The sequence below is a fragment of the Plutella xylostella genome, chromosome 23, assembly GCF_932276165.1.
Source record: "Plutella xylostella chromosome 23, ilPluXylo3.1, whole genome shotgun sequence".
NCBI classification, from domain to species: domain Eukaryota; kingdom Metazoa; phylum Arthropoda; class Insecta; order Lepidoptera; family Plutellidae; genus Plutella; species Plutella xylostella.
Genome location: NC_064003.1, coordinates 7,973,916 through 7,998,010, shown reverse-complemented (window position 1 = coordinate 7,998,010; position 24,095 = coordinate 7,973,916). Strand labels below are relative to the sequence as shown.

Below are 24,095 nucleotides of genomic sequence, written 5' to 3'. Positions count from 1 at the left end.
CAAACGTGTAGTTGTATTTGTAGTCGTCTTACTTACGCTATGAAAAATTGTAGTTTAAAATTAACACTTTGAGCGCTTGAATTAAGATCGTGTGATCAATCTCACACTGTACTTTTACAATACCTACAACTTACTACAAAATCTTTTTTATTGCATTGCGGCGGCGGCGGCGACGCGAGAAGCAATGCGCGGCGCCCACGCTGCAATATTTTATTTGAGTCACCAACTTTACTGTCTTTATTATAAGTGACGACATCGTTACTAACGTGAAGACTGTTATGAGCAAAAATTTCGTCAGTTAACACAACTCCGATATGGTCTAGTGGCTAGGATACCTGGCTCTCACCCAGGAGGCTCGGGTTCGATTCCCGGTATCGGAAAAATCTTTTTGTATTTTTTTACATTATAACTTTATTATATTTATTTAATCATAACTTCTAACTAAATATAACAAGCAAAAGTAATTGAGTGTAAAGATATCTAAATAGAACTCAATAAATCCAGTAATTTTATCGAATTACAATAATGTATGTAATGACTAATTGATAGTCCGATAGAGTAAAAATTTTAATAAATACTTATCTACTTACTTTTTGTAACGTTTTAATCATGTAGTAGTTATCAAATTGAATATCTTAATGCCTTAGCATTCGGAATGCCGATGTTACGTCGGCCGCACGCACGCAAATGAACACGAACAAAAACCGACAACCGATAAGAAGCGAGAAACTAAACTTTTCTCTGCTACTCATATTACGTTCCCATCTATTGTAAACGAACGCAACAATTACGACGCATTACGTAGAAAGCAAAAAGTTTCCAAGAAAAAAAGTAATTCGTTTTCCTGCTTGTCTATTTTCCCAGCACTAATCTGCATTCGAACAAAGTCTCGCTAAAACATTATCTTTGGAGGAAGTATTAGCAGCTGCTCTGCTAAGTCGACTTTAGGATCCTTTGTCCAGTGGTTCATTAATGCGTGTGTCTAAACCCCAAAATACATTCAACAGACTGCACTTGAAACAACGTGTTCAGTTTAGGGTTTTTATCCTCCTTTCCGGCGCCACGCTATCCGGGTATAAAATATTCGAATGGTATATGTAGTCTGGCGTAAAATATAGGCACCCGAATGCATTATGCTAATACCATCGTTTCCTGTGAAGAGGACCAGGTACTATGCCGAATTCCATACGAGTGGATTCACGATTGTCTCCGCGCTTTTTAGAAATCTTGTCTTCGCAGAACAATCCAATGGCCAAATAAAATACCTAACGTGTTGAAATATGCACGAATATTTATCACCGGGCGGTTAGACACGGAATATTCTTCGTTCTCGTGTCAAAATATAATTTAGATCGGCTCTCATTTTATGGAGACGTTAAATATTTTCCGATATTCAAAGAATGGCATCTGCGATGACCAAATTGATAGTGGCTATTAAGAATTTGACCAGGGTATTTTTAGATTATGACCTATTACGGAAATTAATGCTGAATTCGGAAAGCTGCCGATTGGAAGCTCAGGACACAATACAATATAATATACCTACCTACCTATAAATAGTACAAGTAGTAGTATCATTTAGCATTAAATAAATGTTGCTATATGAAGTGAACTTATTTTTAAGATTTACAAAACACATTTTAAATTCAAATGTAGAAATTGCATGATCTACAAAATATCACTTCATAACTGGACTAAATCAATGCGAAGACAAAGATGTCTCATTTTCTGCACGCATTTCCTTTCAACTAGGATGAAGTATTATTATAACATAATATTTTACTTGCATAATTGTGCCATTACACAAATAATACAGGGGCTATTCTATGGAACACTTATTTAGACTTTAGCGTTACATGTGTTATTAAGAATGACTAGTTTTCTTATAGAAAATACCAGATACAAATGACAATTCATTAGTTTGTTAAAAAATAGGCTACGGTCTTTCTCGGTGCATTGAAAATAAATAAAAATTATAACAATACTTTAGTCAAACTAGTTTAGTACTTTTTCTGTATCTAATAAGCGAGAAAGATCTTTAGTTGAGCGACTCGCAGCGGTTCCCTCCACGTGGTCTATTCAACGCTACAAAGATCGTCTTTACGAAAACTTAACAAAAGCTTTGACGCTAAACATTCCCATTATTACACCTCAAATAGACAAAGCGACTTTGAATTAGACAAAAGATCGAAATAAAAGGTTCTGTCGCATTAATTCTTAACTTTTGACATTTCGTAACGGTGTTGCTTTTGTAGCTTTTTAACCCCATGGAGGCGAAAAATTAGCACTCAGCATGTGAGCGGCGGAAGATTAAATGATTTTAGTACAAAGGCTTGCTACGGTGTTTTTCGTGTAAATTCTCGTTTCCCTTTCTGTATTGGATGTTTTTTTGGAATCAGTGATGTCGATTAGTAACGCCGCCGGTGTCACCTGAGCCGAAAGCGACGACCGCACACGGAACATAATGCCTCGTATTTTGGTGCGCGAGAGACACCATTCAACTACCTATAATGAAATACATTTGTCCGCCCCAACGACCCCACGGGAACATTCGGGACCCACCAGTCGAGCGGTTTTTTTGAAACATTCGTGTATAATTGTGTGATGCTTATATAATTATTTTGGAGAATAACAAGAACACACACATTCTAAGTAAGAGGAATATTTTGATGCCGTTCCTTCGACAGGCATATTTTAACATTCTTTACATGTACCTAGTTCTACTTCCAGAATGTTTATAATTTACGATAATTAAAAAAAAAAACATTAATATTTGAACATACCATGTGGATTGCAATTTGAAATAAATACCTACTTACTTAATTATTATCGTTAAACTTCAAAGTCTATCTAAAATAAGGACAAAATTTTACTGGGCTGTTAAATTTTCAATATTTTTCAAGCAATTCTTGCAATGTCTCAATCAGAATCAAAACTAAACGCCTGTTACCATTAGGTTATGCTTCTGTCTTAGCTACACTTTTTCTATCATGTCATTGTATCGTTTCCTACTAAAATCATAACTTTACGCTTTAGTAATCTAGTGACCTAACATAAAAATTTGATTCACTGCAACCTAAATTGTTATATGTTTTTATTTATTACCTTTATCCGCTTTTTTGTTTAAAGCATCTAAAATAATACATATGGGTCTCTACTCAGTAACTATTCAATTGCTGCTGTCTTTTATGGTCAGATACAGATTTTTGTGATTCCTATATATTTCTTCATCAGGCCAGATGAACTCCTACATAATGTATTCATTAAATCATTCTAATGCTAGTGCTAGAGCTACATCTCTAAATACTATAGCATTAAACTGTTAGCAGCCAGCTATAACAAATTCATCGGGTAACATAGAGTGTCATACGCTAGAGCAGTGCACATAAAGTTAGTCAGTAGATTATTCTCTCGCGGCTCATGATAGCTCCAGAGTTTACGAGGTGCTAAACTTGCCAGCTAAGATGAACTAACGGAAACTATGCCAGTAAGGACCGAATGGGCTAACACCCTCGTGACACGTTTGCACCTACTCTGACCTTTAATTATACCGAATATGGTAATATAAGTACTTAATTTTTTTACTTGAAATCCGAACTTTGTGCTGAAATGGTAAATCAAGTAAGAGTGACAACATGACAAGGCGTTTTCTTAGGACCAAATTTTCTTCAATTTCGCCGTTCCCGAACTTGTGCAAGTAAAACAAAAATCATCACGAATCGCTCTTGCTTCATATTTACATCCCACTGGGGGTCGTAGATGCGAGGCAGCACCACGACGACGCGACGTAACACGCGCACATACACACACACACACACACACACACACACACACATAGCACAAAGCGATCGAGACGCGCACACATTCTGCAGATCAAAGAACGCGCAATCTGTGTGAAAAAAATAACGTTTGGTCCCAAAAGGGCGGACCCGTTTACGCGACCCAATTCACGCGAGCGGTTCGGACGAAGAAATTGAATTGAAGTCAGCCCGAACAACAAATTCAAATGCGTATCGAATTGTTTTACGTTTGACGAATTCGCTTTTCGAAAATTTTAAATTCGTAACAATAGTCCATAATGATGCGGGTCCACTTCTTTGTTCGTATCAGAATGTTGTAGGACATAAGGAATCCGAGCTACAGACTTTAATAGCTGCGTTTTGCACAGAAAAATCTTGTCGGTGGCGATCGTGTGGCGATAGTGCAAATAAAATGGTTCGGATTGTTTTTACTGCCGAATATCGTGTTGCCGAATTCCTTCCGTCCCGATCACAATGTATTCGTCTGTTGTTGTTCGGCTAATAAAATTTTATAGTAATGGCTTGAATAACTTTCTCGATTCCAGTGTATCCCTTCTGCTTAGTAATCTCGTTTGTTTAGGAAGTTTTCGTCACTTACGAAGTTGCGATGATGGAGAAAATTACATTTCCTAGCACGTCATTCAGTAACTTATGATATTATTATCGCACGAATGATTCCCCGGCTTCCATTTGTTAGTGTCTTGTTTAGAGAATTACATCTGGTAAGCTTTATTAGTTTGCCTTTTGACAAAGGTTGCGATGATGGAGGCGCGTATCAAATCGCGCGATCCGCCGCTCCTTAGCGCAGCCGGCCGGAGCGGAGCGAATCATTTTATTTATTGTTCAGATCTCTTTCTTATACGTTATTTATGAAAATCCGAAGCCATTTTACATTTTGCCACGGTACCCGGCAGAGGTACTGAAAGTATGTCACCTTGCCTAGAATTAGCTACGCGTTCCCAGCTGATACACGGTCTTCAATCATGTTTCAAATTGTAGGTCTGGCTGCGCAGCGACCTTTGCGTTTCCATGATTTGATCAAAGACACGCATAATCATACAGTACTAGTTCCTACAAGCGTAATGCAAGCTACAATGAGCAATCCAACTTTCTCTTCGGTGGAATCTCTTCTGCAATTGCATTCGCTGATGTTTATTGTGTGAATTAGGCAATTTTTCGTAAAGTACGGGATGTGAAGTGAAAGCACTGCAGTGCGGTCTCGCGGGCGCGCTCGGCTACCTGATTACGCTGCGGAGTGGTCGACCGTTCCGTCGACCGCTCGCTCGCGCCAGGCTTTTTTGCTACACGGGAGCTGCACCGATTTGATTGCTCCGGTTTTTGCGCTCCTTTTCAAATAAAGCGAAGTAATTGTTTGTTTTAAGCCTCAGTAGATTGCGTCCGCCGACGAGATTTGTTACAGACGTTTTCGGGCGTTAGAAAATAGAGATTTCAACACGGTTGGACGGTCGCAACATTTTGTGAGCGCTCTCTAATCTTGTTCGGAGCTTTAACTCTGTAACGAGCTTCCCCTTCAATATTATTTCGTACTTAACGTGCCACAACAGTGCTTTGATTTCAAATGTGAAATTAATTCTAAATTACTGAGGAGAAGGTTTGCTTTTTACTCCAGGGCAGGTAATAGGAAACGGGTTGTCTGACGTTAATCCCGGCGTGCGTGAGTGTGTGAGTGTCGTGTTGTGTAATCATAGGGTTAGTGCACGCGTGTGGAACGTCGCCTGGTTTTTATGAAGCAGCGGGTCGGTGGAAGCCGCCGTGTCGGTTCCCGCACGTTGCACTCGCCCGACCAGTCGCCACAATGTTCAGAATGAATCTTTACTTCGACGTTCCTTCAACCTGGGTCATTTTCTCAGGCTGCCGCCAACTAGTTTTTAATCTGGCGTCACATCCGCGAACCTACTTATTATGTGGTATCATTTTATATTACTTAAGTACTTATGAGAAAACAGACATAGCTAAACATCTGAAGCTTGCTTATTTAATAAAGCTTAAGCTCGCGAGGAGACAATATATATTGATTCTAAACCCAGCTTTTCGAGGGGTTCGCGAAAATCCTTCATAAACACTGGTGATTTATGTATCATATACCTCTCTATATAATCAACTTTCACATCAATGACAGGCTTAATCTCTTTTGCGAAGGCATTTATGTAAAGCTCGTTGGAGGGCGATTAAAGCGAAGGCCTCGATGCTAATCCGTTTCCCCTAACAGGTTGAGGATAGGTAATCTGTTCTGGTTCACATCATATTATCAGAGTCAATATTTGCGTTCGTGTGGTGCCTTGCCTACCTTGTGTACACAGCCGTACACTCGTTACTTCGATTTGGTGTTTACTCTGACAAAGACTAATTTGTACTGGTTGAAGCTGACAGAGCGGTATTCAGGGACTAAACAAACAATTTAAGCTAATAACAATCGGTGAATCTAGGAAAACAATTAAGCCGGAATTGGCTTTTCGTGAATAGGTTTCGCTTTTCACAAAAGATCTGCCAGGTTAAGCTTGAAATAAAATGGAATGTTGGTGGAGGAAGCAAAAAACAAAAAGGTAAAATAATGAGCTAATTGCTTCTTAAATGCGGATGGAACCCATGTTTGCTCTATAATTAGTTTAATGATCCTAAATTCGGGTCAGTTCCAATAAATTTGCCTTTTTACCTGCTATTTCGTTATTCAATGGGTAGATAAAACCTAATGATTTTGTGAAATTTTGAAAAAATCTAAGTTGGTAGAAAGTTACAAATTATTTATCGGTCCTTGCGTAATTATTATTTAAAAAGTCTCCCTACTAGGTGCGGGGCTTTTATAATAAGAAGTTTACCTAATAATATTATATTTAAAATTAAATTAAATTTGTAGGTACTTGAAAGAAATCACACGATTTCCTATAAAATTATAAAATGAATTGATGATTGAAGGGTTCTCTTTTTTGGCTGCTTATTAGTTAGTTTTTTTATGTACGGTCAAGTGCAGAGAAACCTGTCCCCCCTCTCATACTAACAATGTTTCTGAGAGTGGTCAGGTCTTTCTGCCCTTTACTGTACTATGACTATGACTGAAGATCAGGGTTTCATCTCTAATTAAATCAGTTTATTGTTATGTTAACTAAAAAGATCGTAAGCCTTGCTTAGGTTTATTGTGGAAGCTAACATAAACTATATCCCAAATATTTAATATTCGTTTTATGTTTGTGGTTACTTTTTAAGAGGATTAAACATATTGAATTATTACTGACATAAATTTTATTTTAATATGAACCCTTTCAATAAATCTTTTGTAGGTCGTCGGCTGGGATTATGAATTTACTAGCGGTGTTTGGTCCCTTCGCTTAATCAAAACCACTTGCAAAATTTTCGCACGGTTACCCCATACCTTCTGACCCCAATAATAGTTTTATAATGAACTAGAGCATACTATTACTATTCTATAGTAAATTTTTTATCTCAAATTCTTTATCCTTTTCTCAAAAGTTTTCAACAGTTATTATTTAGAATTCCAATCAAATTAACTGAGGAATTTCTTCCCAAGCACAAACAATATTATCACGGTCACTCTTAATCCTATTTACTTAGTTATTACACGGTGCATGAAAATTCCCCTCAAATTCCTATGGGGCCTCTTCAAAACTGATCCTAATGACATAATGACAGTGAACGACGGTCATAAAACGCGACTTCTAGTCCAAAAGTCTTGGATTAATGTCGATTTAATTAAACCTGTATAATTTTGATCCCGACAGGTAAATTCCATGGAAGCAAGAAGAAACGGCTGCAGTGGACAAGGCAATGCATGGATGTTGATGTTAAAATGGAAGACAATTACTGGAACAACCCAAAACAACAGGAATATAGTCGTGTGTATATCCACTCACATGCTTTTAAAGGTTTGGTTTTAATAAAACTTATGTACTTAATGCAACTTTTGTCACATCACCGAATGACACAAAACCACATTTACGTAAATAAGTCCATACCTTTTAGAGCTACGGTGCCACAGACACAAATTAAACAAACGCGCAAGGGTAATGTCTTAACACCTTTCTTTGGCTAGAGGTTAAAACAACAGAGGTAAAATTTACGAGCTTTGCCAACCCTGGACGCTTACCGCATCCAAAAGCCGTCAATATCGGCAATCCCGGCTAGATTTAAGGTTGCGTGGGCTCACCCTCAAAGAAAGGGCCTGTGTTGTAGGCGGACCGACTTTATCAAATTACAACCCGCACCGTTTTGTTAGCCGACAAAGGGATACCTTCCAGGGGTGTCACTATGACTTGAAGAATATCAGGCACAGCGAAGACGTGCGCGATTGCACATCTAAAGTCGTCGAAATATAACAGGCCTGTTTGGACAGCTCCAAAATGTATGGGATGACAGCTGGTGTCAAATCTAAATCACAAAAAATCAAAACAATAAGTAACTTTTGGGGCTTCAAAATTTCTTTTTTCTTTCGGCCGTCAAATAACACCTACGCCAGAATTTGTGTATTCTTATGTATTTCATCAAGTTCCTAAATCAAGAGTAAATAGCAAATTTGTGTAGCTGTCCAAACGGTACAATTATCTTTCGACGCCTGTAATAAGTACAACAAAATAGAGTCGTGGTTGGCAGGGAAGTTTTAGACATATACATATCGTGGTCGGTAAGTCAGAGTGATCGCCCTGAGTCGCCTCAGCTTTAGTCGCGGTCTCATCTTTACATGCAATTTGGCCAGTTCATCGTAAAACGTCGCTGTTTGCTATCGGTCGGCGATCTTTGTCTATGGTTGAGTAAGTATACTTTGTCTGTGTCGATACTGTTGAGGAGTTCGGGAGATGCTTAGAGTAAGTTTTATTATAAGTAAGTATATTATTTTTATGTACCTACTGATGAAAATGTAGTTGAAGTTTTTAATTACAACTTCTGCAAATACCTACAAATGCCGTCTTGATAACACGGAGACTTAAATAGGTATTAAGAGTTAGGGCTGATTTTTCAATAGTCAGATAAAAGTTATCTGAGGAATAAATCTGATGCTGTCGCATGTGAATGTTTGTATTAGACATGACAGCAACAATTTCATTCCTTAGATAACATTTATCTATAGGTAGGTATATATGTATTTATATTTTTTTTGAGTTCACAAATTACTTCGGAACAAAATTATACAAACATCGCCGCACTATTATTAAACAAACAGCAAAAAATGTTCACACCCAAATATTAGATGTTTTTAAGAATAAAGAACTTGAAAATTTCTTATTAAAACAGATCCGCCTACTTTTTTTATTTTATACCTGGTCTGCACTCTGTCGGAAATATGCCTATTTGTGTTTTTTTTTATTTACCAAAGTTAATTAAGGTAATTTATACCAATAAATCATGCCATCGTCATCGTTGGAGGTTATTGGTAAGTGATAAATTGATCACTTCAGCAATATCTTCTTTTTATATTTTAATAAGAAATCTTACTTTGGGAATTACAGTCGTGAGCATAATGTCCACGAAACGAAAAAGACCAACAAGGACTCAAAATATTAAATAATATGTATATCGTACAAAACACAATCCTGATATAATACAGGGTGTTGCAAAAAGGGTATACTAAGCCGAAACCAGCATGTACAGCATGGTATATCTAAGTCCGAAACTGAAATCAGAATTTCAAAATTCGCAAAAAAAAATATTCATTTTTCATAGTAACTTAGTTGGTCACGTGACTTTTTTACTATGGAGAATGAATAATTTTTTTTGCGAATCTTGAAATTCTGATTTCAGTTTCGGGCTTAGATATACCATGCTGCACATGCTGGTTTCAGCTTAGTATACCCTTTTTGTAACACCCTGTATATCACATAAATTGCCTAAAATAAAATTCATTGATATTTAATTTAGTATAATTACCTACCTAAGAATTCCAAATAAAACACACCGCGCTTAATCGCTACGGAATAACAGGACAACCCATTATAAACACATCTACCCATTTTATCTCACATTTCCCGTCAAGATTTAATGCAAATGTGTGCACAGAAATTATAGCTGTGTCCTCTTCAAATATACAGGAACAACCGTGGTCTGTGGTAATGCACAAAGCACACACCACCCTGCCGCGGTATTCTGTCACTCTACGCTATTCTACAACAATTTTATTAGTACAATTTATAACACAACTATATAGCTGTTCCCGCGAGCTTCGCTTCGCCTTAAAAAGGTTTCCCGTGGGATTTCCGGGATAAAAAGTAACTTATGTTCTTTCTCAGGGTCTATACCATATGTATACCAAATTTCATTCAAATCCGTGCAGTAGTTTTGGCGTGAAAGAGTAACAGACAGACACAGTTACTTTCGCATTTATAATATTAGTTAGGATTTCGAATCGAGGTAAAACAGTGGTTCCGAATAGTCCAGTGGGTCCGGCTAACCGCATGAACCCTGTAGGTGATTCATTCAGCAGCTGAGTTGTAAATCGTTCTGTGTGGAAGAGATTTAGGTTTTTAGAGATACAGTGTCACTGCGTAAAACGCTGTAAATCCCCGACACCGTAGATTTAGATGTTTGGCCTGTCACTATCATTTAAACTGGGTCATTGAGCCTGAGCATACGTTGCGGTGTTTTGTGCGTCTGTTTTTCGGATGTCAGAATTTTGCGGATGCGATACACGAGTCATTTACTGCTGGTAAATGTTTGTTGATCTCATTTGGCGGGCAGAAGCTTTCTGTCATGGTAGAGTTTGTTTAAAACGTCCAGCGAATTAACCTGTGCAACTGTGCATCGAGATTTCTGAAAGCATTTTTTTATACAAAAAAAAAAAAAAACGCACACTCACGCCTTGTACTAATGTACTCCCTTGCGGGGTAGGCAGAGGTGCATTGCTGCACCCACTTTTCGCCAGAGTGTTATGTTAGTCCCAATGTAATAGGGGGCGGGCCTATTGACATTTTACGGGCACATCCAAGACCAGAGAACAAATATCTGCCCCAGCCGGGAATCGAACCCAGGACCATCGGCTCAGTAGTCAGGGTCACTAACCACTACGCCATTTGGTCGTCTTTTTTGGACATTGCATATCAATCAAATTGTATTATATCTTATATTACAATTCAACCAAATTAAAGCATGTACAGTTGTTCACCTACGTACAAAGCTTCAATTACACGGCCCGATTTTTTTACACTCTCATTTGAATGTAGTAACAATTAGAAGCGGCGTACAACAAAAAACATCGAGTAGGTACCATTATGTCTTATCTGACGTCCCACATGATACGGTATTAATTAAACACCGGCTAGCTTATGATAATTCATGAGGTTAATAGTCACCAATGAGCTTGGAGTAATTATGTAGATGGAGCGGTCGACTCAGGCGCAAGGGGTCACTCTAACAAGAAAAACTTAGTTCCAAAGCGATGCTGCGTAAGCCATGACTCTATCTCGTAGTATTAAATGTGCCGATTGCACGATTGTTCGTTTTTCGTCAGTATAGAGTAACCCGCCAGGCGCAGGCTAGTCGTCAAGGACAACGAGTGGAGACGACGGACCAGATGTGGCAGTGGGCAGAAATGACTAACCAACCCGGATTATAAAATAGGATAAGTTTTCGCAGTATTTTATTATAAGTTCGGAGTCCAATTGAAAACAATTCAAGCGTGTGTAAATATTATGCAGTAATTTAACTTCAGCTTATAGTTAATGTAGATGAAATTATTGCCTTATAGTAAAATTCCGAAAGACTTCAGTGTTTTACAATAAAAAAGGGTACTAAACTAACATAATTATGAGTAGATAGTATGGCAGTTAAATTTACCAAACTATAGTATTTATGTATAAGTATAAGTATATTGATTAACTTCTATTTTTTAGCAAGTAATGTGAAATAAACATTGATAAGTACTCATAACATACATGAATAATATTTTAATTATCTTGAAAAAACAGCTTCAAAGCCTGCGAGCTACCGGCTTATCTGCTCTACAATTTCTTCGTAAAATATAATTACTGCTATCAGCATATCCTATCTACTCTACCCGTATCTGGTTCTTAATCCTTGCCGTCCATAGTAAAGCTGCGTACAGACCGGCCCAATGAACGACAACGAACGGGTTTCGTTGACCTTCGTTGCTGTGATCCCGCGAGCTTCGCTTCGCCTTAAAAAGTTTTCCCGTGGGAATTCCGGGATAAAAAGTAGCCTATGTTCTTTCTCAGAGTCTAGACCATATGTATACCAAATTTCATACAAATCCGTTCAGTAGTTTTGGCGTGAAAGAGTAACAGACATACATACAGACATACAGACAGACACAGTTACTTTCGCATTTATAATATTAGTTAGGATGATAAATATCCATCGTTGGGCGTTCGTTGGGCGTTCGTTGGGCCGGTCTGTACGCAGCTTAAGTATAGCTGCACAGTGAGTGAGCTCGCGTGCCTCTATCCGCCACCCAGGCCGTGCTACTGATCAGACATACTCTTCCTGATTTCTGACTCAAGTGGGGACTTCTTGCTGCAACCTTCGTCAATTTGATTTCTGAGACACGCTTGTCAGATTTTACCAAAATCTATTTGAGACTCTTAGGTCTGATTTTTTATGGTAAGTGTAAGGTGGCTGTCGCATCAGAATGTTTGTATTAAGACAGTGACATCAAACACTTTCTTTCTCAGATAAAATGTATATGATTATTGAAAATCCGCCCTATATCCTATGGCTAATGGGGTCCTAGTTTTATTTTTTGGTTACTTAATTGTAGTTTAGAATAGCGGAAACTGCATAGTTTTCATAATTTTGGTCGTGGGATAACATGAGTAAAGTAGGTGGGTATATACTTACACATGTATGATATTGTAGAATGAGCCATGTTTAAAAGTAGGATAGCAATTTGTACATAGACATAGGTATACACAGTAGTTATTATTGAAATAAAGTAGGCTTTGGAGTTGCAGAACAATGATAACACCTTTTTTAAGGTCATGGCTAAATAATTTCCTGCCAATAATTCGGCTAACTTCCACGTGGTGACTTTTATATAAATGGCGTCCTATTCAATAAGGTCGTCTAAATATCATAGAGAAGTCACGGTCACTAATGGCAAGAGCTGGACAAGATTATATTACTTACCTACTTAGAAAAAAAACGAATACCTAACAAAGAGCAAAACAATGACACACATTTTTATTTCACAAGAAAAATAACCAAACGTAAATATTTTGTTCACCTGCACTTATTGGATATACTAATTAAATAAGAATGCGAATATAATCCCTATCGGATTATAATTGATAAGCCTACAATTAATAATTCTTATCGAGGTTCTTATAATATTACTGAACTATTGATATCAATGTTTTATTTTTTTTGACAAATACGGGATCGGTGTGTACTACTACTGATACAGTATTTGCCCAAAATATTCAACTTAGAGGTAGATGTAGATAAAATTAAATGTTATGGGCCAATGGTTTCCCTAAATGATTATCACTTCATTTCAGCAATCTCGTAATAAGTCACTGTGGAATATTGTGGACCATATAATAAATTAGTACATAGACAAGCAATAAAATGAGGTACAATCTTTACCATCTACATCTACTATTTCTCCAACAAAAAAATCCTTGAATAATAATCAAGGACTTTCAATTTCTTCCCGATTTAAATGCTATAAATTCGACATGACTTTTCACGATTAGCATAATATACAGGCCTTACAGGCTGCACCAGGAAGCGCCCTTGATTCACCTTGCTCCAGACCCTCGCAGGTGCAATGAAGGCATTACACTGAATACGCCATTATGATTACAACAAATTGCTAGCCTACTATAATGCCGGCTAGTCTGTGTTTGAGATCTAAAGTTGTTTGGTTAGGCCCCTGAGCGATGTGCATGGAATGTTATGGTAGTTTTTCAGGAAATGCTAGAGATCTACACACATGTAAGTACCTAAATTAAACAGATAACCCAATAGAATTAAATAAAACTATCTGTATTTTTTTCTGTATAATAATCAAGACACAGTACTATAGTTATCTCATTTTGCTGACCATACTTACCGATGTAGTACCTACATAGACGTGGAGGTCATTTCTTACGAACAAACAGGGTATCGATATCGCATGCCTCGGCATTTGGCAACAACGAGCACAGATCGATCGTCGGTGTCATCTTACCGTTCAATTCTTTTGAACTCTAAGTTTAAGACCTCCACAGAGTTCCTAGTAATCTGGGGGGTCACTCATGCAAAAATGCAGCTCTATCCGTTATATTGAGCGTGCCGATTGCCTGACAATTCCTGGTCGTTCGTTCGTGGATGGTGAGAGAGTGACCCCTGGTATAGAGTAACTGTAAGAGCTGTTATGTAATCGGTACGTTAAATACAACCAGATAATTATATCTCAAATATAACGAAACTAAGAACGGATATTTTGCTTAATAAGTAGAAAATAGTTCATTTCATTCTGATATAATTCATACGGCACCCAAGTAGGAAGACCGCAGCTAAACATTGCACCTAATACAGCCTCCAGCGTCTTGACCAGGCATTCAGAGCAGGCTATGACTAAAAAACACCCTCTAATATACAGGGTGTAAATGACACGCGCCCGATAAAACATACAACGTGATCTTCTGGTCAAGCTGAGCAACTTTTTAGATATAGTTATCATGAGATCTTATATCACCTAGCCTGAGTTTTCATTGACCCTGTTAAACATGATATAGGTACTTTAAGTGGCAGCCATTTTTTTGTGTTGCTCTTTAAATTGTAATTGCTTTGAAAATAAAAAGCCAGTGCTTATTGAGTTATGAGAATAGGGAGCTTCATACTACTTGGCGACTTTTTTTTACAAATACCTTTTATATTGGTAATACTATTTCGCAGCATCCTGTAAAATAGCGAAGCCTATGCAATTTTGCATCGGAGAACATGCGAGTTCACTCCAAATAACGGTGCAACTCTCAGTTACCGTTTATAGTGAAATTACAACCGACTTCCATGCAACATAGAGGTCGGTTATTCGCGGAAGCTTTATGGAAGGGACACTATAAATAATAATAAATAAAATAAATATGTGGGGACATCTCACACACGGCCATCCGACCCCAAGCTAGGCAGAACCTGTGTTATGGGTGTCGGACAGCTGATATATCTACACAAATACATAGATAGATAGATACTAAATATAAATATCAACACCCAAGACCCGAGTACAAATATCTGTCTTTAAACAAATATCTGCCCCAGCCGGGAATCGAACCCGGGACCATCGGCTCAGTAGTCAGGTCACTAACCACTACGCCATTCGGTCGTCGAATACACTAGAACGGAACTTCATATTATTAGATCACTAACGGAGTTTATGAGACAATTTGCAGAATTTATCAATGATTGAGCTTCATGAGATTTAAATTTAGATTGATGTGTTTTATGAAGCGTTCTGATTATTAGTTTGTAGTTCTAAATCCCCCTTTATTTGAAGTAAGTAAATCAAGTAAACTAATAGCTATTTAGCTACTACATAAACTGCTAGATAACTTATATGTTCCAAATAGACTGAAGTCTATGAAATATTGAAGCTGCATACGAATGTTATGATTTTGTGTTTTGGTTACAGGTTCAATTTTATCAGTCACTTTTAAACATGACGAATCCTGAAATCACAAAAAAAATGCAGCTGGTGGATACTATATCTGGCTGTATAGATTATAACACTAACTATATTCTAACCCCCTTATTCATAGAGAAGTTACAAAACGTTTTAACTAATAAACTGTTTTGTCCCTCTCCAACAAGGAACAATTTGTTCACTGACAGAGAGGGACAAAACAGTTTATTAGTTAAAACGTATTGTAACTTTTCTATGAATAAGGGGGTGAGTATATTCTTAATTTGTTTTAATATCAGCCGGGTCACTCGAAATACGGAGTTTCAGGGCGTTGCTTTCCTAACCACGGCTTTACATTATTATGTAGGTATATTTAATTAATTACCTATTGTCTGAAGCTAAATTTAAGATCCCGGTTAACTAGTGAAACTAAATTTATTCCACTTTGTATTGCACAAACATGAATATTATTATGAATATACATATAGAGTTTAAAGACTCAGCACTAAAGAAGCCAATAAAACCTTAGTTGTAATGTTAGCATTGACTAACACAGTACAAATGTACATAATATTGTTTTAGAATTTATAATGATGGTTAAAAAAAATCAGCTGAAACGTCGTCTTTACAAAGAAAATGCAAAATAGTGGTCAGTGGCAGCAAAAAAAGAAAAATAAGGCAGCTGTACTGTTATCAATGAAAGTTGATAAAAATAAAGTTGACAATAATGTGCTGTTATTAAAAAAAAACTTATCTTTGACTTGGGCTAATTTTATTATGTGTTCATAGCACATACTACACATTATTCTTATCTCTATGTTACTCGAATTTTAAGTTAAATAACTAAGTATATTAATTATCAACCTACATTGCTGGCGGTACACGGGGAACTAACCCCGCCTGCAACATAAGCTACCTAACAAAAGAAATACACTTAAATTAGCAATACTCATAAACTTGGCCCACAAGCGAGCGCTTCTAATATTTTCCGTCTTCCATTGTCTTGTACGTCATAGTTTAAAGCATTTTCTTAAGCTTTCGCAGATGAGGCGTTTTACAATCTTTGCTAAGTATTTAGCGATGTACTCTTCAGAGGCACTTAGGAGCGTTGTTTAACATACGCTAGAGGTATTCTGCTCTGTGGACAATAGGCCTTTCATAGAACAGAAGCACCGACGACCACGCATGCCTATTAGGCCTGGAGCTCCGTTCCGTATAGCTACACGTTCCTTATCGGCTTAACTTGTAGTGAAATAACTGTGTTTTAAAACTAACCAAAGTTGAAATCGGTCAATGCTTATGTTTTGACATACTGTCGTTTCCTGCAATCTTCTGTCTTTCGCAGCCAATTATTGGCACTTTAATAAAATATATTCTATGACACCTAACCGGCTGCTGCAAAAGCTGCTAGTTAGATTGTAACTCCCTCAATATTTCATAAGTTATCGCATAAACTACTAGTATATCCCAGCTCCCTCACCACCATCATCATAATCCGGCGGTGTCATGTTTGTTTGTAATTAACGACGCGTGTAATACGGACAATGTTTAATGCAGTTGTTTCTGGCCTGTGCCAATACATACACAGCGCATGCGCTAGTCCGCTAGTGGGTATGTCTATATATCTCTCTATAGCGTCGGCTAAATGAATAATTCAAATATTCTTACATAAGTAGGTAGCTAGGTAGGTATACAATGAAACAAAAATAGTAATGACCTATCAGCTCTCTTTATTAGGATAAGTTTCACCCTAAGGGCCAATTTCTCCATAGTGGGTTAGAGCATAACCAGGGATTATTGCTTGACTTTTGACACATCTGTAAAAAATTGCAGATGACGAATAATTGATCAACCTTTGCCTAGTTACGATTTAACCGACTATTGTGAAATTGGAGTTAAGACTGTCTGCAGTAGTTAGCAGCTTTTTGGTTTAGTATGCGAATTGTTCACAGTATAATTTGTATAGCTCACTGGGGACGCAGCCTAATTTTCCAACACAATCATGTTTTTAACATATTTCATTGTAATGTCACTCAGGTGTGATCTGCTGTCCCAAATAGCTATCTAAAGTAAACGAAGTGAGTACTTGTATGTATAGTATTTAGGTTTAATTAAATTGTTAAATGTGTTACGTACAATAAATTATAAATCTACTTCAATATGTGTGAAAGTACTTGTATTATATTCCATAATACTTTTTGAAGCCGTATATAGAAATAGCGGTCGTCGGCTGATTAAAGTTTATTCTTTATGATAATTCAAAAACTTATGCAGCAGAATGTCTTCATTAGAATCGGATTGTAGCTACCTCTAGATCTACGGATTCTCAACCGGAGCATGTCCGAAGAAAGATAATGTTTAGTATGTAGTGTGGCAGCGAAAGATGGTAATTCCTTGTCATTAAACTATTATTTATAACCTAGACTATACGCATGAGTTGAAAGAACGCAACGACGGATCAAAGATCAGTTTAATGCAGAAACAACAAAAAATTGTTGAAAACTGTTAACAAACTGTATGAACCGGTCGTAGAAAAAAGTGTTTTGCATTTTATCGGATGACTATTTGGACTTTTTAACTGACGGTGCGTGCAAATTGACACCGTTCACAGTTCCGTTATGACGAGACGCTGATATAAGTAGAAAATTATATTGTAGTTTTTTGAACTCAATATTTAAAAATCTCATGGTTCGATGTTGCATTTTTACTTTGGTTGTTTTCGTAAATGCTTACAAACAATCTGCTGGCGTTCGAGTTGATATTAATAAATAGCTATGACATAGATGACTTTTACCAGTTCGGCCGATTACTACAACGTAATTATTTATATTTTTTCCGGCTAAAGTTTCATGTAACCCTACTTGGTTTCAAAGCTAAGTCCCTTCTGCAGCCTGCTCGGTATCATCATAGAAAGGTCCGTAACGCCGGCGGCACCCGCAGACCTGTTCGAGAGGGCCCAGTCATACGTCATTGGTCCGACTTAAAATTATTCCCGACTTATATCATAAATCATAGTAAGCCGGTAATTAAGTCAGTCATAACCAGAACCTCGGACTAAAAAGAGTTATATAATTTTTTCACATTAAATAACCATTTCGACTGTGCGGCGCTGCCTAAACGATCATCGATAAAAAGTTTTTTTATCTGTGCCTTTTTGTTGAACTAAAACAAGTTATAAAATGTTTCCTGCCAGGCTTTAATAAATGAATGCAGCTCGTAATCAATTGAATGTTTTATCAACAATACTATTAATTTTATTCATCTCCATTTACTAAGAGTGTACAATGCAGAAACATACATCTATTTTTTTGCTTTTGTTTTAATAAAATTTATATTGCATGTTTTTGAATAAATGTTAAATTGATAATTTTATTTATGTGTACCTACGTAGCTACAAAAACAACTTTATGTATGATAATATTTTATTCGGATTCTTGCTCTGGTTTCGCGAAACAGAATGTATGATCGTTATCAGCGGGATAACCATCGTGAAGGCTGGAGCCTGTAAACCGGTTGCGTATCTTTCACGCCTGTCCCGCATTACCGGGAGCTCAGAAAATGGACTCTACAATGTATTTTATGATTCCGTATAAAATTCTCTCTAGAGTTCTCGTTAGTCTTTACTGCTAATGCCAGAGTATAGCTCTATCAGCTGACCCGACACTACCTTATAAGGTTGTTGTCATGTTAATAATAAATTGGTTTTAAAAAAGAATCAAAAATCAAAATTGGTAAATTCATTGCCAATAAATTACAAAGGGTAATCATTCAAGCTAACACAAGAAGCCATAATTATTCCACTAGTAGCGATGCTCCTGAGCAAACGCCTACAGACCCATCAGCGTAACATATTATGGCTGTTATTGATCGCCTCGGACCGTTTTCAAAGGCAATTTGCTTTAATAACCTTTAAAACTCATTACACTTTAAAGAAATCTGTTTGTGGGCCATCATTGGGACTAGAAAGAATCTCTCCACACTAAAATGAGCCCGTCACGTAGCATGTTACGTATGTTGGATATGCATTACTATCTTTATGTTACGGTTATTGTAGAAAGCCGAGTATTATGTCAAATTAAAATTGTAGGTTGGATATTGCGTCATGGTGATGTTAATTGAATTCTTGGAGCTTAAAGGTAGCGTTTGGAAATAAAATAAGGGTTTATGGGATGTTGACTGTCCTTAATAGTATTTTTATGATTGTTTCTATGGCATCACATGGATAAGTTGAAATTTTAAGTCGTGGCACATAAAGTGAGATATAATGTAGGATAGAAAAGCGAGTGCCTCGGTGAGAAGACATATCTAAGTACTCCTTTGGGGATTGAGTATATGATATGAATGTTTTATTCTTTGCAAGAATAGAAACCCAGTATCGACGGCGGAGTGTTTGATACTAGAATTTAAAGAAGTTTATCGAAAGGTCCAATAGTCGTAAAACAAAAAAAGTAAATGGGACGCCCATTGGAAAGCAAGACCCAACTTCCAAGGCTGTGCCCGTGCAGACCCTGAATAAATTAGTTTACGGTACGGGCAAGCCAATAAAAGTTTTAAACAAAAGAATCATAAAACGAACGATTCCAAGTTTCAGTAGCAAGCAACAGGAGTGCTTCAATGATTTACGACAGAAGTGGGACACAATTGCTTGAAACTTTTCAAATAAACTAGCTATGAATAGACACAAACATGTGCTCGCTTCCAAGTTAGGCTTGTTTACTAATGCACGGCAAATGAGGGGAAGGAAAGGAAAGGAAAAAAGTAGACAATGGGCGAATTAAATTTTATTTGATGGCAACCGACAGCTCCCGAGCGCGCAGGGCCGGGGGTTGCGGGGGGAGCATGGCATAAGCAGGATGTCACGACAATGCCAAATGCGCAATAAAGCTAAGCATATGCATACAACGAGCTTCGGTTCTGGTCTGCCGATCCTCGCATGTGTGTAATATGCCGACAGAAATGACAAAAACTTTAATAAAACACTCGCCATTCAACCCGTTCAACTATCTAGACGGTTATCGGGGCTATTAATTTAGAGTGCAAGCCAACCTTTTTGAATTTCTAAAAATTTTCAACATATTTAAAATGGTAATTCACAATAAAGTCGAATTTTTGGGACATTTAGAGGTATGTTGTGAATTGATAAAATAAGGCTAATTCTACTTGGCTACAAAGTAGGGGCACGAAAGGAGCCTTCATATTTTATTTGACGTAAGTATGTATAGCTCAATAGTTTCGTAACATTTGAATATTATTTAACGTCTTAAGTTGTCGTTAGTTTTTTTTGCAAAGACGCAATAAACGTTCCAAATAGTTTTTTTACGGACAAGATCCTTTCAACGCAACAAGGAGTCAGAATAAACAAAAGTCAATTGTCCAGGGTCCTAAACGGGCGCACAGAAGCCGAAATCACCATTGTTCTAACGTCAAAACTGAAATGAATGGAAGAAAATATTTTGGTGGAAGCAAACGTAGAACAATATAAAGTACCGAAACGCACTTTTAGAGCCGAAAATGATCCTACAACTACGGTAGCTGCTACTCTTGTCTCGGCCAGCTCGCTACGTTTATGGCCCATTTCGCCTTATTCTTACCGACGCTATTTTATTTTTTGTCGCATCTTAAATAAGACATAATGTTCTAAGAAACGGGACATTAGAATGGACCGGGTGAAGCTTTCTCTTTTTGTGAGGGACACGTACGACAGATTTTACCGTCAATTGTTTTACTTAGTCGTTGATGTGGCAAAAAGACGTACGACGGCTGAGCCGTGTTGATTTAATGTTATGATGTTTGTAGGAGCGTTTAGAAATGAAAGCGTTTTCCGCTTCGTTGGTTTTCTATGAGATCGCGATCATGTAATGTTTCAATCAATTGTGGCCACTGCCTGATACTTACAACTACATACCGCGTACTGGTAATTGTAGTTTACCGCAGGTGAGCCATGGGAACAACAAGAAGTATTGTTTATGACACCGCTTATTAGACAATTCAATTTAATAAAAAAGCGCGATTATCATAGTTTTCAGATTATGAAAGCCTCTTGATTATGCCTATTTCCCTTTTGATTTAAGTTAGTGTTTGCTTACGCAGTTTTGTCATGTAACAATCATAAAACCAGAAAGTTACCCGAATCATGTATTAGGTAAGTACAATTTAGTATGCTCAAATCCGAAGCTAATGCAGAAATTGTCACCGGAAACGGCCATTTTCGCTAGTTTCTTACATTTTTAATAAAAAGTGAAAACTATCAACAATTGTCATTAGAACGGAGGTTTAAATCACCGGGTCTGATTAGTTACGTCTTCCCCAAAACGGATTCAGACTTCATTTAACATACCGTTTTAAATTTCTTTAACCGCAACAGTGAAAGTAAGTCTATTTATGCTCTATTTATAAAATGACACTTTATTTTATATGACAAGCGTAACTTGAACTACGATTTGGTTTAGTCGGGATTAGGGCATGCAATACCGGAACTATTTTCAATACCGGTATTGAGATCCGGTATTGTAACTCAATACCGGGATCCCGGTATTAATACCGGTATTAGATTTCCTTGTAATAAATGGCATATTTTGTGATTAAAGGTCGTAAAGGTCAAAATAAAACGAGAAAAAGCAATAAAATTCAGTATTTTGTAATAGATTTTTACGAGAATTGAGTATTAGAGTTTAAATTTTACAATAAATTATTATTTATACATCCAGTGTCCGTTTACGCATGGACAACAGTAGATATCAAACGGCCCAAAACTGCATCAAACGGTTGGAAACAAGTGCGCTTTCACAGTACATAGGAATACTATATCTTAATCGCTTCATTATAGCCTAAAAAAGTCCGATTCCGGTATTACTTCAATACCGGTATTAACTTTCAATACCGGTATTGAAAAAAGCGTGAATTTTGTCCCTAATACCGGTATTACGAATACCGGTATTGCGGTATTGCATGCCCTAGTCGGGATCTACTATCTCTACCTTTCATATCGGCATCGCTAACTTTAAAAGTAACATAACGTTACACAGATAAGCTTAGTCTCTTAGTCTAAGGCAAACTGGGTAATTTGCTATACTGTATAGAAAGAGTATGAAATAAGTGCTCGAATACTTTACAATTACCGTACTTATTGCGTATCAAAAACTGTAAAACTATACTAGACTTAACTGTGTAAAAATATTCTAGAAATAACCTACAAAACTTACAGAAGAAAGCTGCTTTAAATTAACGACTATGTTTGAGCTTTCAAAGTGTAAAACTAATTAAGAGGTAGCCGACCTAACAAGAAACAGAAAAGCTGAAAAAGTCCGCAGTTGCATATGGCTTTTCTATTATAAGGTGCTAATTCATACATTGCGTGATAAACGGCCAGTCACTATCACATGCACAGGCTCAACGTAGCGTGACATGGTTTTTAGTTTCAGTGAGAATTTAATTTTTATTACAAAATCACGAATGGCCAGCTACACAAAAAAATAAACCGTAAAGTTTATTGAACGAGGTCTAGGACTTTTAGGTAAACAACCTCCTTGAGGCAGATCCATTCAGCCAGTGAGGTCTTTAAATGACTTGTGATTTAGCGAAGTTTTATTCATTTGGTAGAAAATAAATTTAGGTCACCCCATTCAGAGTTTTCTGCAGTCAAACATAATAAGAAAATCCTATTGCGTTTTGATGGAAAATTTTAACCAGCTATTAATGTTAAGTTAACTAAGATTTTTTTGCTATAATTCTCTGTCATTTAGACTTTATATAAAATGTTTGCTGGTCAGTTTTAGATTATCTGTTATCAGAGTTGAAATTAAGAATGCAGATAATAACCAAATTATCGATTCCGCCATTAGTCATTAATAACGAGTATTTATGGCTCTTGTTAATACAGATTTAAACAAATTTAACCAACCATTGCATTGCAAGGAAAAACCAAACCGCAACGGTGAAGATTTATAAGACTGTATCATGCAACAGAATTTTCTTGGCACAAGCGTTTCAACAAAAACAAATCTTATTAAGTACTCTCTTTATCTTCTGCTGCACGAGTACGTTCTAAGTACGCTGGTGTTCAAAATATCCTAACTGCAGGATACACGGGAGCTAAACATGATAGCACTAAAGAGACAGGCAACAAGATAATCAGAGTTGTACTCAGTACTCAGCCCGCCTTCGCCATGTCGCCATAACTCCTTATTATTACGTCTATTGTTAGTTCGAGCATACTCCGTAATAGCTTGAGATTCGCATTCACATGTGTGCTTTCAAGTGGAAATGCTAGTTACTGGATGCTGTGTATAATTATTGTTCTCGTTGCGAGTTGTTTTGTTAAATACTTAGTTGGTTTCATGATAAAAGCTTTTGTAAATTATTAATGGATCTATTTATTGAATCGAGACTATCACTATTTACTCAAACAGTGAATAATTAATCAAACAACTAGCGACAATAACGTGACTCGATAAAAAAGAAACAGCCTGGCACATTATGTTAGATTAAGTTTTGGTACTAAATTTAATCAGGTGAGAAACTGAGCCTTATTCTATCAATACCAGAGTAACGTGGCCTTAGACAGACTTAAAGAAATCATGTAAAAGTAAAAAAAAAATATCTAAGCCAACAAGGGTAAAAACCTCGCGAATGCAGTAAAACCAATGTCCTATAACCCACAAAGAGCTTCACCGCCGCACCGCTTTCAAGGTCCGTAAACTTCTGTAATTCGG

General features: G+C 37.0%; 1 non-coding gene across 1 annotated transcript; it reads left to right on the top strand.

Annotated features, from left to right (window-relative positions):
- Positions 1–308: 308 nt before the first annotated feature.
- Positions 309–380, top strand: Trnae-cuc. Its single transcript has one exon. It is a non-coding gene; the product is annotated as a tRNA-Glu (tRNA).
- The last annotated feature ends 23,715 nt before the right edge of the window (positions 381–24,095 follow it).